Raw genomic sequence first — 16,954 nt, 5'->3', positions numbered from 1 at the left:
TTTGCTAAGGAAATAGCAGTGTCTTTCATTGAGAGCCTTTCTTTACATTTTAGAAGGATGCTAGCTAGTAGGTAATAAAGCAAAATGTTGTCTTCCTAAGATCTAGAAGTTATAAATCTTTGGGAATTTAGTTTTAAAATGTCAGTGACACTCAGGAATAGTTATAAATAAACCACTTATTAGAGGGTTATATGGAATAGCAAAACAAAAAATAATTTGTATGATCATCAGTAGGAGAATGTAAGAACAGCAATGATGCTTGCATATGGTAGAATAATATTCCACCAATTTTACAGTGTTTACAATATTTCACCATTTTACAATACTATTGCAAAATGTATGTTTTCAAGAAAATTTGATGATATGTGCCAGGGGTAAAACACTGAAATAATACCAATTATATATTTATAGAAAAAATGCTGAAAGGAAAAGATTATCTCTAGGAAATGGGATTCAAGATTGTTAGAATTTTAAAAAACCAATTTATTTGTATCATGAAGCTCCCATCGATCATGTATATGAAGAGAAAAAATTAAACGTGGTTTAATTTTAAATATTGAGATCCTTTGCATTATTTGAGCTCAGAGAGTTCAAAAACAGAGAACCACACTTAAACTTTTGCACTGATATTTGCATGGATCAGACTCCCAGATATACTTAACACAGTTTAGATCTGAAGATTGAAGGTTAACATATTCCTAAATATTACCTTATGTTTATATAGCTTCTCACGCTCTTCCAAGCAGTGTAATATTTGTTTTCTAGTTTGTCCATGATGTGTACATGTGTATTTCTGAGTGTTTAAAAAAATGATAAAAAATGGCAAAAATTTACAAACAACTCCTTAAATTTATGACATCTAAAACCCCACTACTAGTAATGGTTAATAATTTGTAATTTTATTAAAAAATGAACATCCGCTTTCTAAAAATCAAAGTCTTCTTTCACTACTTTCCTTTTCACAGTCACACAAATATCTCACATGTGTGTATACTGTACCCCATTGATTTGGTTCAGCTGGGAGTTATAAATTGTCCATTGGTTAATCCACCACCCTATACGGTTTATATACATATACACATACATGCCCATGAAGAATGCATAGCATGCTTTTGTATCGCATTTGTGTGTGGGAGGAGTGTTATAGATTCTATATAATATTTTTATGATTTGTTTTGCTCAATTCCTTATTTTTTCTTTTAAGGGATATATTATATATATATTTACATAAAATATATATATGTAATTTCATCTTATAAATTACCAATTTTATGCTCTTTTATTCTTCAAAATAACCATATAAGGTAGAAAAGGCAAGGATTTTTATTCTACTGTATGGATGAGAAATGTCAGCTGAATTATCAAGGTTTATGACAAGGGGCTCCACTGAAGTTATTCTATTTCTAGTTTGGTGTCAAGCATTCTTTCTCTAAAATATTTTTAGGTAGAAAACTCAGACTCATAGAAACGCGAGGATTTACCATTGGTTTCCAACTAATATTGAGCTCCAGAATATCTGAAGATTTGTCTATTTTTGACATAATTGTAGCTTTTACTAATACATCCTAACGGCTGATCTGGTTACACACATGAAATATCACTGTGTGTGTGGCTGCTATTGTCTAAAAATCAAAGTCTTTTGCAATTTTATTTGGTGGCAATAAATCTTTCCAGACCTTGAGTATTTCCCCACAGGCCTCATGGCTTCTGCTGTCAGACACAATCTTCCTTTGAAGAGAGTCTCAATTGGAACACTATAAAATCATCTTCAGATCCTAGCCAAAGTCCTGAGCCTGGTTCATCAGCTGATTGCCTCCCTGCTCCACTTTGGGCCCACTCCATGCTGGAGACATTCAGTGAGGGGTGTGTGTGTGTGTGTGTGTGTGTGTGTGTGTGTGTGTGGCGGGGGAGTGTTGTAAATGGCAAGGACTTTCTTCTCTTGCTTCCTGTTTTTTTTGTACCCACATACAGCTGTTTCAGAGTTTGTTCTCCACAGGAGTCAAAGCAGAAAAGGAAGAGAAGATAAAGGGATAGGACATTTCTTATTAGGTGAGTGGCTTTCTGCTCTGTGGACCTAAGAGGTTGTAAAACCGCTGTCTCCATATGGATTGACTTGATAAGAGCCCAGTCTTTTCTCTTGGTGAAGACTTCCAAACTTCTGGGGAGGTTCCTTGCTGGGTGCCTCTCTTAAATCATTCTGTTGCAGGCAGCTGCTTCTGATGCCCTCAGCACCTGGCCACCTGGGGTGACACATCCAGTGTCCTTCACTGCCATCTCCTTCCCCTCCAGGACACCGTGTTGCACAGATCCAGCCGATCCTTTCTTGGCCTTCTCTTGTGTCACCCATGTGACCATTACTAAGTCTTGGCACCCCTTGGCCAGTGTGAGATGATGCCCTCAGAGGCTGAAGCTCGCTCCAGGCCCCATCACCAAAGCCAGGCCCTCCTTCACTGTTCAGATCTTCCAGTTTGCAGCTCAACAACAGTTCATCTGGAGGGAGGTGAACACCATACTTTGCATCTCTCAATTGCTGGAAACACATTTGAGAACTCTTTCAGTTATTTCCTTAAAATCCTTAACCTTATCTTTGAGGTAGAAAGTTCACCATTTCCCTGATGAAGGGACAAGTGGAGATTTACATGACAGCTTATTTCTAAAGAAAGTTTCCCTCAAATCTCCTGATCCCATTTCATACAGATGAGATGATTACATGCACAAAACCTCGCTAATGGGAAGGGGTGTCTCACTTTTTCACACCTCAGTCAAAAATGAAGCAGGGAAAAATCCCATTCTAATTTCCTGGGTTAACCTGACTGAGTGACATTATTTAATCACTCTGCAATTTCCCCCTATTTAAAATGAGGATTAAGTGAGGTGATTGGATAATAATATCAATTAACTCACAGGGTTGTCATGAACATTTAATGAATTAATGCATGAAATACTGAAAACATGTCAGGTTGAGAGTAAGAACTCCGTTAGTTGTTACTATGAACATTTATCTTCAAAATTCAACTCAACTGACATTTCTTTAATAAATCTTTCTTAATTTATCCTCTTGATAGTAAGTATAGCTTCTCAGTATTCTCAAAGAAAGTCAGATGAGTTCTGTTTACAAATTTAGGCCTCTCCTTCCTACAACGAGGAATCACACAAATGAGTCTCCCCCTTTAACCACTTGAACCAGAGACCTTGGTCTATATTTCTTCTTGTTTTGAAGCATTTCACATGAATCATGGATAATCAAATGGACGTACAGATAGGCTGGCCAGATACTCAAGAATAAATACAGCAGTCTTCTTACCAGTGTCCCTGGATGGTCAGTTTTGCTGAAGTACATTAATAAATGAATAAAGCCTGCCTAACAAATATCCCTCTGAAAGCTCTCAAAAAGCACAGAAATCTGCACAGTTTACACATAACTGTGCCAATATTTTCCTATTACAGCCAGAAGAATTTGTAACAAAAACAGAATAAGAAAGCATTGCATTCTGCTAGATGTTTAATGGTACTAGCTGTATTCAGAAAGAAAAGCAAATATCTTTGTAACTTTTTCCATCTGGACGATTTATTGAAAAAGTATCATTCTGAAAAATAGTAGCCAGTGGCTTTCTTTTGCTATCGGGGTATTTCTAGGTTTTTATTATTCTCTGGGACTCAAAGAAAAATGGAATGTTGTCATTGATCAAATTAGTTAAAGGCTAAAATTGTTGAGTATTAGCGTGTTAAATATAATGGAATTTTTGAAATCTTGAGTTTCTCTGTACTTACAGAAATGTAGATAAAAGGCCACAATAAATAGAGATAAATACTTCTATTATTTTCTTGATGCATGTAACATCTCAATAAACTCATTCTTTAAAAATAATACAATGATGAGAATGAAAGACAACCAAAAAGAAAATCAATTTAATTGACATTAAAATGATTTAGTTATTTTTCAAAGGGATACTTTTACAGTTGGGGAAGGGAGCTACCAAAGACCATTATGATCGTTAAGAGACAACAATAGGGGGCTTTTGCTTCTTTATTTGTCTTTTTGATGCTGCAATGTTCCATTTATATAGCTCTCTAAGATCTGAAGCATTTCCAGTTTTTTGAACCATGAAAATAAAATTACCTCAGCTTTCATAATTTTTCATGCACGACTCTCTCTAACATGGTTTTAAGAACTGCAGTGAAAGCTACACTGGGACATTGGATATGTTCTTCTATGGATCTCTTTCCTGCTTCTGTCCTAGTAAGATGAATCACACTAAACATGTTTGAGATAAGACTAGGTTCATTCTGCCTTCAACAAGCTGTGTGACTTTGGGCAAATTAGTCAACCTCGGCTTTTGTTACAAAATAGGACATCTGTTGAGTCATTCATACATTACAGGTTATTGCATTTTCCTTTCAGACTTATTTTAAAGCCTTGGAAAGTGCTTTGAAATTCTTCCAGGCCCCATACCAATAAAACAATTATCATTCTAATATCAGATTTTGCTTGCAAAGAATGAAAGCTAGGTTTTTTTTTTTTACAAAAATGGGTAGGTGGACAATAATCATCAGGGTGGAATGAAGTATGTATGTCTCTTCTGGCCTCAGTTTGGGATGTAATAGAGCAGTCCAGTCCAGCTCTGAGGGATTCAACCCCTGACTTACCAGGTAAAGCACATATTTTGATGTGAGGAAACTTGAAGCACAGGGAGGATGTTTAATTCACTCATCATTTGACTGGATGTTTAATTCTGAAATATAGACAGGAAGGACAACATTCCTTCATTAATCAAGGATGGCTTTTCCTAAGCAGTCAGCAGCTGGGCAAGGAGCTGAGTCTGTTGAACACAGTTCTGGGAACTTGAATCGTTCTCCTCCCAGTCCACAAGCTCTGCGAGTTTGTAAGCCGTAGACAACTGATGATCCACAGAACATAGCTTCTTTTCTGCAGCATGATACATCTTCTTTTGGATTTCTCCTTCAGAACCTTTCATTCAGTTTTTGTCCCTTCTGCACCTAATGATTAATCAGAAAGAGTTTAATGGCCCAATCAAATGGAGTTCCATGACGCAGAAAAACAAAATACACTCTATACTCTCATTGAAGGTAACCAAAATACTTACAAATACAACTGTTGCACTATGCTATCTATATGGAAGGGAGTGTGGTTGGTTCTTTTTCCCCCTAATATATCCACAGTTAGCAAGTGGGGCTTCTTAAAGAACTAATAAATTAAGTAGCTAAAAATGCAAAGTATGAGAATTTCCCCTGGCTTATCATGGTACCAAAAAGTACTCACCTAGACTTCCAAGTGAAGAAACAAGATAGTCTAAGCAACCCTCACAGAAAATAGAGCTGAAATGTTGGGTACTAAGGAGCCTACCTAAGTCCATTCCATTTTCTCCACTGTTCCTCTCTGGACATTTTTACTCCATTCCCTATTTGTTAACAGTTTTCTTGCACATAATGCAGTAAGACCAGGATCTCTGGGTTTATATCATGATTTCTAAGGTCTGGCATCTATGTCAGCTGCTGACAGAGTCTGGATATCTTAGACCAGAGAGACAATCAAACTGGCCAGGTTAGTGCTTCTACTTATTGCTGGCTCCTGAAAATAGCATCAAAGTAACTTCCTGGCCTTCAAAATAACCTCCTGTAATCACTGAAGAGTTTCTTCCACAATAAAAGAGATTAGTAGTTTACTAGTTTTAATAGCATCTCAAAGGGGAAGAAAGGATCTTAGGATTTAGATGATTATTTAAGGATGAGTCTTTCAATACTGGAATTAATTTTGGACTGAACAAACACACTTGTAACGTAAGAATTTAGAGTCTGTGGATACAGAGAAGTGAGAGTTTCCGAGTCTTAAAGAGTAAAGAAACTTTAGATGATCATATTAAAGTGAACTGGGGTAGGGAGAGCTAATTGTAGCCTGTTATTTAGATAAATGGATGTGAGGGGTTGGTTCTTGGAACAAACAATAAAATCATTTGGAACTTCATTTTCTTGGCTAGAGTTTCCTGAAGTCATGTGGAATTTATGTGGTAAGATGTGTATTTTAGATGGTTTTCTGTTCTCCATTCTCAATGCTGTCTCTTATTAGAATCACCTGGAGAAGAGAGGGTATTAAAAAGAATGTGGCACATCTCACACTGGGACATTAAGATTTGATCATTAAGGGAGACACTTGAGCCTTGGTAAAGTATGAAAAACTTCCATAGTGACTGTAATGTTCAGCCACGGTAGCAACTTAGTAGCTGGGATCACCATTTAAAACTCATCCACAATGTTGCTATATTTGGTCATAGGTCTCTCTGTGATGGAAGTGGCCGTGGAATGGAAAGTGGAAGCAAGGAAGACATGAAAACATAGAGCTGCCTTTGTAGGGACTGTGCCCATGGAAGGTTAGAGGGAACTTGGCTGCTTGTGGTTTTGCCATTCCCAGGGAGTGTCTGTTCTGCCATGAATCATAGAATATGCGCTCCACCCACATTTTTAATCCAGGTGTTAAAAGGCCAACAACCCCTGGAAGTCATAGTGGTTTAGAATGCCAAAGCATGAGTCTCTCTAGAACTTATGTGGGGGGTTGTGGATACACCAGGTGCTATGGATGTCATTGATGACTATGGGTGGGTGAAGGCAGCAAACGCATCTTGTTCCTGGGCCATGGCCCAGAAGCTCCACAGAACATACATTGAGAAAAGTATGAATCAGCAAATCAGAGCAGGAGTGGCAGATGACGGTGAAGGAAAGGTTGTGGGCAACATCAAAAAATAAAGAAATAGAGAATGACTAGAGGCCTGTTAGGACAGGAAAGGGGCTTGGCAGGAATTTAGACTACTACCCTGCGGTGCTCTTGGCAGGGGAGGCAAAACTAGGTAGGAACTGGAAATGAGGCCTTACGGAAAATATCAGAAAGGATCTGGCCACATATTAAGACAGAAGAAAAACGATCCAATCTAATCATAGCTGTTGATGGTAACTAGATCTCAGGTTACTTGGAAAAGGACCATTAAGAATTATATAAAATAACCAGCCATGATCAGTAGAGAATAGAGGATTAGTAGAACAAAGCATGAAAATACATCTCTCCAGTATTTTCCCAATGCCAGTGAGCCAAAAACAAAGAATCAAAATCATTGAAGCCAAATATGGAGTACTTCAGAGAGCTATTATTTCCAGGAAAGAATCTAACGGCATCAAATCCATGGGTTACCACTTATGAGCCAGAAATGTTAGAAGGAAGTACAAGTAGCCATAAGATTGACCAAAATTGGGGCAGTTCTAGTGTGACTGAGTCAATGATTATAGAAATTCAAGTATTTCACAAACTGCTAGTTTATAAAATGCTTGCTACTGTTTAGATATAGTTTGTGTGGAACCTAAAGAGTTCTTATGTTGTAGACTTGGCCCTTAGTGTGGCAAATCTGAGAAATGGCATGAAACCTTTAAGAGCTGGGGCCCATGGGACTGTCCGTAGGTCAGTGCAAAAGCTGCCCTCAGAAGGGAATAAGGCAGCCATTGTGGGGGGGGCCCTGAGTGCTCATGAGGGAGTTGTGGTAAAAGTACCAACTGAATCTGTATTCTGAATTGCTCTTGGACTTTCTGTCTGACAATCTGATCTCTTCCTAGGGCTCATCCTCCTACTGCGGTGCAAACTGCCAGGAAGCAAAATGCCATGATGTGCTGTGGTCAAAAGCTGAGCTGATACCAACTGATACCATGCCTTTGAACCTTTGGAACTGTGAGCCAAATAAACTTTTTTCTTTATACACTTGTCTCGGACATTTTGTTAAGGTAATAGAACATGGAAGCAATTCCCTTGAGCAATTTAAATTCATTTGCTAAACCAGAAAATGACACACAACTTTACTTCCAGGTATTCCTCCTAGATCAAATCTTATAAGTGTACATTTGTAAGTAATTTCACTGAGATGTTGATTATAAAACAAAAATTTGGGAAGAGTCCCACTGATTGAAGGATGACTAAATTTGTGATTTTTGAAAATATCATATGTCCATTGAAATAAATAATTTTGACAACAGAATTGACATTTATACTAATAAGTGTAAAAGAAAATTGTGAAAGAATTCCAACAGTATTATAGCACATATGTATATTTTTAAAGAATATATAATATAGCAATAGGACTTACTTTTTGTGATACACATATAAAAGTCAGAAAAACTACAAAAGTGTAGACTGAATATGCATCATATTCATGAGAACAATTTCCTCTGGAGAGACAATTGCAGTTAGGTGTGGTATCATAACACTAAACATAATATTTTTATTTATTGAAAGAATATTTGACATAATATTACCATATATAAATTCAGTTTGCAGGCTGTTTGTATATTTTCCTTTTGTTTTACTCATTTTAAAAATAAACAAATAAAAGTAAATACTGAAACAAGAACAAAAATGTTCAAATGTGTAGTACTTTACACAATATTTTCTCACTTGTATTGAATTCAATTTATTAAATACTATATAGGGAATTGAGAATTCCTAAACAACAACATGTAATCCAATATCCACAATATCCAAAGAAAATATACACATGTACACATGATTACAAGTGTAAGTACAAAGTGTCAAGGAACCATATATGAAGGAGATGTAAATTGAGGCAAATTGCTCTTGGGCTTTCTGTCTGACAATCTGATCTCTTCCTTCGACTCTTATTAATCTTCCAAGGAGATAAAGCTTAGACAAACTACAAAGATGCTAGAACATTTTAGATGAGGTACTGAAAAGAATTACTGTATAGTGGTATAGTGAATGGGAAAAGATGATCTAGAAATTAGGTGTCTAGAAATTGGACTAGTATGTAATAGTAAGGAATTTGGAGCACAGGGTACATTTCAGTAAAGTAAAACTGTTGATTATATGAAGGATGGATTGAATTGATGTGAGTCTGGAGAAAGCAATGTAAAAATCTGGGTAACAAACACATATGACACATTAACTTATGACACATTAATGATCACTGTATGACGGCCAACATTTAGTGGAGTGACCTCTACATCATCTACTCAAACTACGGTTCTAAATTTGAAAAGTGAACTGAACATCACAACTGGATGGATTAGGCTGCTGGTGGTTAGTGACAATCCCAGAGAGAAGCCAACCTTGAGGTTCAAAGAAACCAGAAAAGCAGAGCACAAAGTTCCTCTTTGTCCAACAGAGAAAGCTTTCTGTTGACCATCAAGTACTCATTATAAAGAAAAAATAAACATGGCCAACACTCTCCAGGGAAAGAGAGTTTTATTTGTTTGTGAAGCAAATCCAGCTTTCTTGAATGGTTGTACTATAAACAGGACTCCTTTATAATTACTCCTTAGGGGTATAATAAACCTGCCAATGGGTGGGTCACCTTGACTAGTAACACAGACTGGCTCCTCTACGGGAACATTAAAGATAGTCATAAGCCACCAAGTACTCTGACACTACTAGGAAGCATTGGTACTTTAGGGGTGATGTTCTGACCTGGGACAGTACGTTTTCTTTGCCCTCATCCATACCTCCCTCTCCCTACACTGTAAAGACAACACCATTGTGGATGTCAGAAGACTTTGAACTTCCCTTAGTTAAGTCTTTTCATTCTATGAGTTCAGTAGACTGTTACTTCAACTCTCTGCTTCCAGAGTCTTTATATAAAACCAATTTTATTTCTTTCTACCATCCTAATCTCAGCCTTGGAACACAGAACATGCTTGCCATATTACTCAGGAAGTAGTGTGACTCAACTTGTTGATTTAGTGATCTTTCAAATCCTTCCACTAATTCAGCAAAGGAAATATAATTCTGAAACAGTCTGAAAAAACAATCCTCCACACCTTCTAGCCTTTGAGAGGAATGATGACCAAATGTGCAGACCAGTCTTTAAAATAGTCCCATGAATTATGAGACCACTGAATAAGATAGATGCAGCCCAACTGATCCCAAAGCATCTGAGAGCCTGGTACTGGGCCGTTCTTTCTATGTAGACTTTGGATGGACTTTTTGGTCTTTTTTTTTAAGGCCCAGGGCAGTGGCTTTCAGAAGAATTCCTTCAGGGATAAATTATGTGCTTGGCTGCTTGTTTAGACAATTTTTATTGTTCTTGTTTCTATGACATCTGGTCTGACCAGAGAATCTCCTGTCCCTTACGATGACACTGGAGGCGCATAACTCACTTTGTTAGTGAATTCAACATAAGTTCTGCATTTTCTCTTTCAAAGAAGGAACTTGGGATGGATAATCTACTGATCTTTTCAAAACCAATATTCTCAGTTTTGCCTAAGGCTTTTATCTCTGTGCTTTGGAGATGGAATGCAGTTTGGAAAAAAAAATTGACAAAGAACTTTTATTATGTGTGAAGCCAGAAAATTATTTCCTTCTTTATGTTTAATTTATTTATAATTAATATAATAGATACAATGCCCAGCTATAAAATTGTTGTTTGTCACTTGATGAAGATCCATGTAAGAGATCTTTGAGCAAAGTAATTACTATAGCACTCAGTGTAACCAATAAAGGAAAAAAATACTGTTGTATTATAGTGGCAACCTCAAATTTTAGAAGTTTGTAGTCTATTTTCACCTAATTTGAGATGAACAATGCTACTATGAATGGGTTATAATAGGCAACACTATAGTATAAATGGGAGTATAACAGTGTGGTGGATTAACTAATGGTCAGCTTGCAACACCCAGCTGAACTGAATCAGTGTGGTCCTGGGTATGGAAAGCCCACCTGAGGATTGTTGTCAGCAGCATAAAAGGAGAACTGGAGGGGAAGATGTCCTGTTAATTCTCCCGGAGAAACTTGTCACGCTGGTTGTCCTGATACAAACTCAGCTGTTCTCATCCTCAGAGAAGCTCGGGTCCTCCCTGTTGCCAAGGATGTCTGAGTTTCTCTTTGAGGCAGCTCTGGTCCTTACCTTGAGTGTCATTTCCTGGCTCCGATGCAGATCGCTCAGCCGGCTGGCACAGATCCTTCATCCTATGGAGTAGACTTTCTAGCTTCCACCACTGGCTTTTGGGCCTTCCCAGTGCGGGTCCTTGGTACAGATTTGCATGAAACATTGCCGTGGGCTCTTCGCCTCAAGCTGGACTTGTGGAGGACATTGGTGGGGGATGCTGGCCCTTCTTTGGGTCCCTAGTGTGTGGACAGATTTCTAGCATTCTTCTGCATTTGATTCTGTGGGTGAATATTACAAAATAATCCCATGAGTTATGAGTCCTGTATTAAATCTCTTCCCCCGTAAACCCTGACTACAACAAACAGTAATCTTACTTTCTCATTTACTGATCTCAACTGACTGCATCACTATCATCATAAACCAATGCTTTATACTTTCCTCCTCCTCCTGACCTCACTGGGGAAAAGCTAACTTCAAGACTGCCATATATTCACATGTGAGTGGCTAAACATGGCTGGAGAAGAACATAGAGTCACTTAACAGTTACCAAATAAATTTGAGGTGTGACTTCAGGTCTACTAAGCAGTCAAGTAGGCCTTGAGGCCATATATCCTCCATAAAGACACTCATTTTATATCTCTTTCATACAGCAAATATTATCACTGATAGCATATGATATTGTTTTTCACATTAACCTGAAAAGAACAGAAGCCATTAGATTAGAACTTCATCATCTTCACTGTAGCAAACTGCTTCTGAGTTACATCAAAATTCTTATTCCATGCTGTCTTTACTGTTAAAACAATGGCTACCCATGCACAGACATAAGGTCACAGTTTTAATTTGTGTGCTGAATTCCATTGACTTTGTCAAAGATTTTACTCCTACAAAATAATTTCCATCAACATAAACATAGGGTAATGTATTTTCCTTTAAAAATATTCCTATAAATTCCATGTTTTCTCTTCTTCATAACACAGTTTGCATATGACACCTTTGTCTCTTTTCTTTTGTTCACTTCTAAATGCAGTATAAGCAGGAGCCCATTCTGCCCCTTTACTGAAAGTGCTTATCAAGGCTATCACCAAGACTGATGCATAAAATCCGGTGATCAATTTTCAGTCTTCCTTTTATTTAACTTTTTAAAAAAGCATCACCAAGGTTAACTATTTTATTTTAAATATTAAGATTTGTAAGACTCTCACTTACAGAACGGATTCGCAGTTCAGGAAGGACACTGTCCTATAGAAGTTTCATGTGTAAACGGAAAGGAAGAAGATGCTTCCCAAAAACTTGTCAGTGTGGAATTTTGGAGTAAGCAGTGTTGTCTTTTAGATTCATCATGCATTTTCAAAGTGTAGGAGAATTACACTGAAAAGCGAACTACCACCAGATTTGATTAAAAGACACTGAGATAGTACAAAGGGAAAATTAATGCCTGTGGGCCCTCAAATTTTTGTAGGCAAGCAACAGGCTGGGGAAACTACTCAGCTATAAATACAGGCCATTTTTTGTTGAAAAAGAAGGATACGTCAGACAGCAGAGCTGATGTGGAAAAAAAAATTATTAATGATTAACTGAGATTGGAATGGAAAAATTGGATAAAGGAATTTAATCAGAAACATTTTCTGCATAATAAGAGCAAGAAGGCAAAAAAGGAGCATCTTCCACAGCAATAAGAATTTGGTGACCATCCGCACACAGATGTGATTTGGGAGCTTTGGGGTCCATGCAGGAGATTACAAAATCCTGGTATAATCCTAGACTACAAAAAGCTCCTTTTATGAAAGCCAGCTCATCCCCAAGCGGCAGCCTTGCTGACTGTTGTAAAGAGCCAGAAATGTCCTTCACTTTCTGTGGACTCAGTTGCAAACCCATTTTATGTTGGTCCTACAATCAGAACCATCTGCAGTGGATCCAGGAGGAGGCAGTCCCGTCCATGCCTTAGCTGACAGCTCCTGCAACTTTTATCCTTGAAATATACCCTAAAGAGTCTCTGTAACTTGGTTATAGAATCTCTCACTGTGATCAGAGAGTAGTCCTACTTCCTCAGAAACTCTGAAGAGTCACATTCACCCATGCCTGAGAAACAGGAAAGCAATCTCGCTCTCAGCTGTGAACTATCACTGTGACTCAGTTATAGCTTCTCTCAGTCATTGTTATGGCTTTTGTCTGGATGTCCCCCACAAAGCCTTGCAGGCTTTTTCAGAGGCAGCTGGATCTAGACTGTGTGACGCTGGGATTGATTCATGGGGCAATGCTAGGCTCAAGGGCGCTAGGGTGAGTGCTCGTCACCCTGAGTAGCCTGGATAAGATAAAAGGGGCAGAAACATGCAGTTAAAGTCCCTTGCTTTCTTGCTTTTTCTGTCTTCTGCTTGCTATAAACTGGTTCTCCTCTGTGATGCCCCTCTGCCAAGCCACGTTGCCTTGGAGCCAGCCAATGATGGACTGAAACTTATACAAACTGTGAGATAAATAAGCCTTTCCTCCTTTAATGTGGCGTATTGGGTGTGTTGTCTCAGAGATGAGAAAAGTAACTGAGACAGTCATGGTCCAAGCCTGCCAGACACACTTAGTAGCTCAGTGATCCTTTCCATTCCTAAGGATGGGGAAAGAACCACATCTGTGTGCATTCCACTTGGAGGTATGAACCAGCAGCATTCCTATAAACCTGTCTCCTAGAGGTAGCTCAGTCTTCCCAGAGACCCGACAGAGTGTCATGTCCAGTCAAATCCTTAGCAATAATCCCTTCATGCACAGACACTGACTGCAGACCCAGCAATAGCCACACGATCTGGTTCCAACACTACTGAACTTCAGTCTTGGTGACAATCTAATCAGCACAGAAAACCAACAGGAGAAGGCCTTACATACTGAACTGTGCTGTAGTTAGAAAATGGTGTTAGTATTTCATTTCATAGGCACCAATGTGAAGCTGTGGAGAACAAAGAATCAGGCCAACGTGACATCACCAAAGAAACTAGTAAATCTCCATGAACCACTCCCCCCATGAAAATCTACAGATTGCCTCACAAAGAATTTAAAAGAATTATCTTAAAGAAACTCAGTGAGATAGAACAAAATATAAGAAAACAACTAACAAAAATTGGGAGAAGCAATGCATGAGCAAAATGAAATTTTAATTAAAAATAGAAATTATTAAAAAGAACAAGAATCTTGGAGTTGGAGAATACAATAATAGAACTGAAAAAAAAAAAAAAACAGAATAGAGAGCTTCAATACCAGACTTGATAATGCAGAAGAAAGAATTGGTGACTTCAAATTCAAGTCATTTGAACTTAGTTAATTAGAGCAACAGAAAAGAAATAAACAATGAAAAAGTGTGAAGAAAGCATAAGGAACCTATAAGCCAACATCAAGTTAGCAAATATACAATTCCAGAACAAAACAAGAAGAGAAGGGGAGAATTTATCATTTAAAGAGAAACAATCTCTGAAATTAACTCAGGTCTTAAGGGAGTTATAGACTCCCAGATTCATGAAACACAAATATACCTAAAGAACAACCCAAAGAAGAATTCCATAAGAAATATTATAATCAAATCATCAAAAGCCAAAGACAAGATACAATCTTGAAAATAGCAAAAGAAAAGAAACTTGTAAAAACAAGGAAAAACCCATAAGGTTATCAATACACAACAGAAACCTGGCATACCAGGGTTGATATATTAAAAGTTCAGGTAGGAAAGTAGAGCCAAACAAGAATACTGCTCCTAGAAAAGCTGTATTTTTTAGCTCCTAGAAAGCTATATTTCTTTGCTCCTAGAAAAGCTGTCCTTTACAACTGAAGGAGAGATAAAGATACTGCCAGACCAAAAAGATGAGAGAGTTCACCACTATAGCTACCTTAGGGGGGAAAAAAAACCTAAAGGAAGTCCTTCAAGCTAAAATAAAAGAGTATAAAGTAATAACTTGAAAATATGTGACTCACTGTAGACTTCAAAATACAGGCAAATTAATAATGTTATAAAACTGCACTATTGGTGACTAAATCACCTTTAATTCTAGAATAAAATTTGGAAGACAAAACCATTAAAATAATTATAGCAATAATAATTTGTTAATGGATACATGACATAAATGATATAAAGTGCTGCATCAATACCAAGATGGGAGGAGAATGGACAAAAGAATAAAAATTTTATTCCAGTTGAAGCTATTATCAACTTTAAATAAATTGTTATATGCATAAGATGTTTAATGTCAGTTCCATAGCGACCACAAGGAAAAATACTTCTAATGGATGCATAAAAGACTTTTTAAACCAGGCATGGTGGCCCATGCCTATAATCCCAGCACTCAGGAGGCTGAGGCAGGAGGATCATTGTGAGTTCGAGACCAGCCAGGGCTACAAAGTGAGCTCAAGACCAGCCTGAACTGGCCAGCATAGCAAGACCCAAGGCCAGCATAGCGAGACCCTGTCTCAAAGAGACAAAAAAAAAAAAAAAAAAAAAAAAAAAAAAAATTAAAAACGAGTCAAGGCATATTACTACAAAGAAAATCAACAAACACATGGGACGATAGCAAGAGAATAATAAAGGTGGTAAAAAAAAAGTAGTTAGTAAACAAAATTTAGTAACATTAGGAACCACTTTCAATGTAAATCAGTAAGATCTGCAATCAAAAAAACAGAGTGGCTAAATGGATGAAAGACAAAATAATAAAAAAAAATCTTCTATATATATGTATACATATATATATAGAAGATCTTATATGTATATATTATATATATATATGCTTTGGTTTGGAAACATAATTTGTTCTGGAAATATACTTGTAATCCACAGCACTTTTATATCAAGGCAATATCCCAATAAGAAACAATGGAAACTCAAGTGATCCATTTCAAAACCCAAAAATATTCATATAAAAGGATTTTAATACTATAACATAAAACAATAAAAAATACACAGTATAAAGAAAAATAAGCATATTAACCTACTCTTACCTTTGAAAACCTTCACAGCTGGTGTGAGGGAGACAAGAGAGAGGAGCACAAGAGAGAGGAGGACACCTTTCACTATCATTGTTGGAATCACTGCCTTGTATTGACTCAGTGCAATCCTTTTCTCCCCATGCATCTCTAACAAGGAACTTATCCAGTGACACTTGCTTTTGTCTCCTTCTGAGGATTTTACAGAAATGAAACTTGTGTTTCCTTCAATAGATTTATCATTTGAACTGCTACAGCTTTATTCGGTAGAGCTTGTCTACAAAATTTTGCACTGTTTCCCACATTTTACACACACATCTCCCTAATTTCATTTGAAGTGAGGGGTTCCTTACCCTTTTTCTCTTCCTTCTCTAGAGACAAGATATCCTCCATAACCTCTTGCTGCTGGGAAATGATCACCCACAATTCTGCAGAGAGAGAGAGAGACAGAGACAGAGACAGAGACAGAGAGAAAGAGAGACAGAGACAGATAGAGACAGAGACAGAGAGACAGAGAGAACATTGGCTCAGTTGTGATCATTTTATGTTCAGCACCAGGCACTACTTGTATTACAAGACGTCACTTGTTTACCAATTTGAAATTTACTAGAAATGTTTGCCCATCTTGCATAATGTTTGCAAAACAAGTTACAACCCACAGTTTTATTTCCTTATAAAAGTCATTTTATCCTCAAGGACACACATAAACTAAAAATGAGGACATGAAAAATGATATTCCATGCAATTAGCAGCCCAAAATAGACTCTCAGTTAAAATCTGTCATAAAAGACAAAGAAGTTGCTATGTAAAAGAGTACAAATCATCAAGAGTATATAATAATGAATACATATGCACTTAACATTGGAGGCCCTAAATATATAAAATGAATATTAACAAAACTCAAAGGAGAAACTGAAATGTAAAAAAAGTGTAGGGGATGTCAGTGTCTTACTGTCAACCATTTCTAGGACATCAACATAGAAAATTAATGAAAAAGCAGTGAATTTAAATAACACTGTACATCAAATGAAACAAACATTGCATTCAAGAATAGTAGACTATATCTGCTCCAGGATAGATGTTATGTTAGTCTATAAAATACATCTCCA

The 16,954-nt window shown here is 37.2% G+C and overlaps 2 long non-coding RNA genes across 2 annotated transcripts; one reads left to right on the top strand and one right to left on the bottom strand.

Moving 5' to 3' along the window:
- The first annotated feature begins 1,313 nt into the window (after window positions 1-1,313).
- Window positions 1,314-7,729, top strand: LOC106148390. The gene is made up of 3 exons (XR_001233803.1): window positions 1,314-2,049; window positions 6,291-6,386; window positions 7,615-7,729. It is a non-coding gene; the product is annotated as an uncharacterized LOC106148390 (long non-coding RNA).
- LOC106148393 lies at window positions 3,633-16,331 on the bottom strand. Its single transcript, XR_001233805.1, has 3 exons — window positions 16,199-16,331; window positions 10,911-11,170; window positions 3,633-4,998 (listed from the first exon to the last, which is right to left on the bottom strand). It is a non-coding gene; the product is annotated as an uncharacterized LOC106148393 (long non-coding RNA).
- Window positions 16,332-16,954: the final 623 nt, after the last annotated feature.

Source organism: Chinchilla lanigera, unplaced genomic scaffold, assembly GCF_000276665.1.
Source record: "Chinchilla lanigera isolate Chin_1 unplaced genomic scaffold, ChiLan1.0 scaffold00019, whole genome shotgun sequence".
NCBI lineage: Eukaryota > Metazoa > Chordata > Mammalia > Rodentia > Chinchillidae > Chinchilla > Chinchilla lanigera.
The sequence above is the reverse complement of the archived record's forward strand: the minus strand, read 5'-3'. Positions and strand labels throughout refer to the sequence as shown.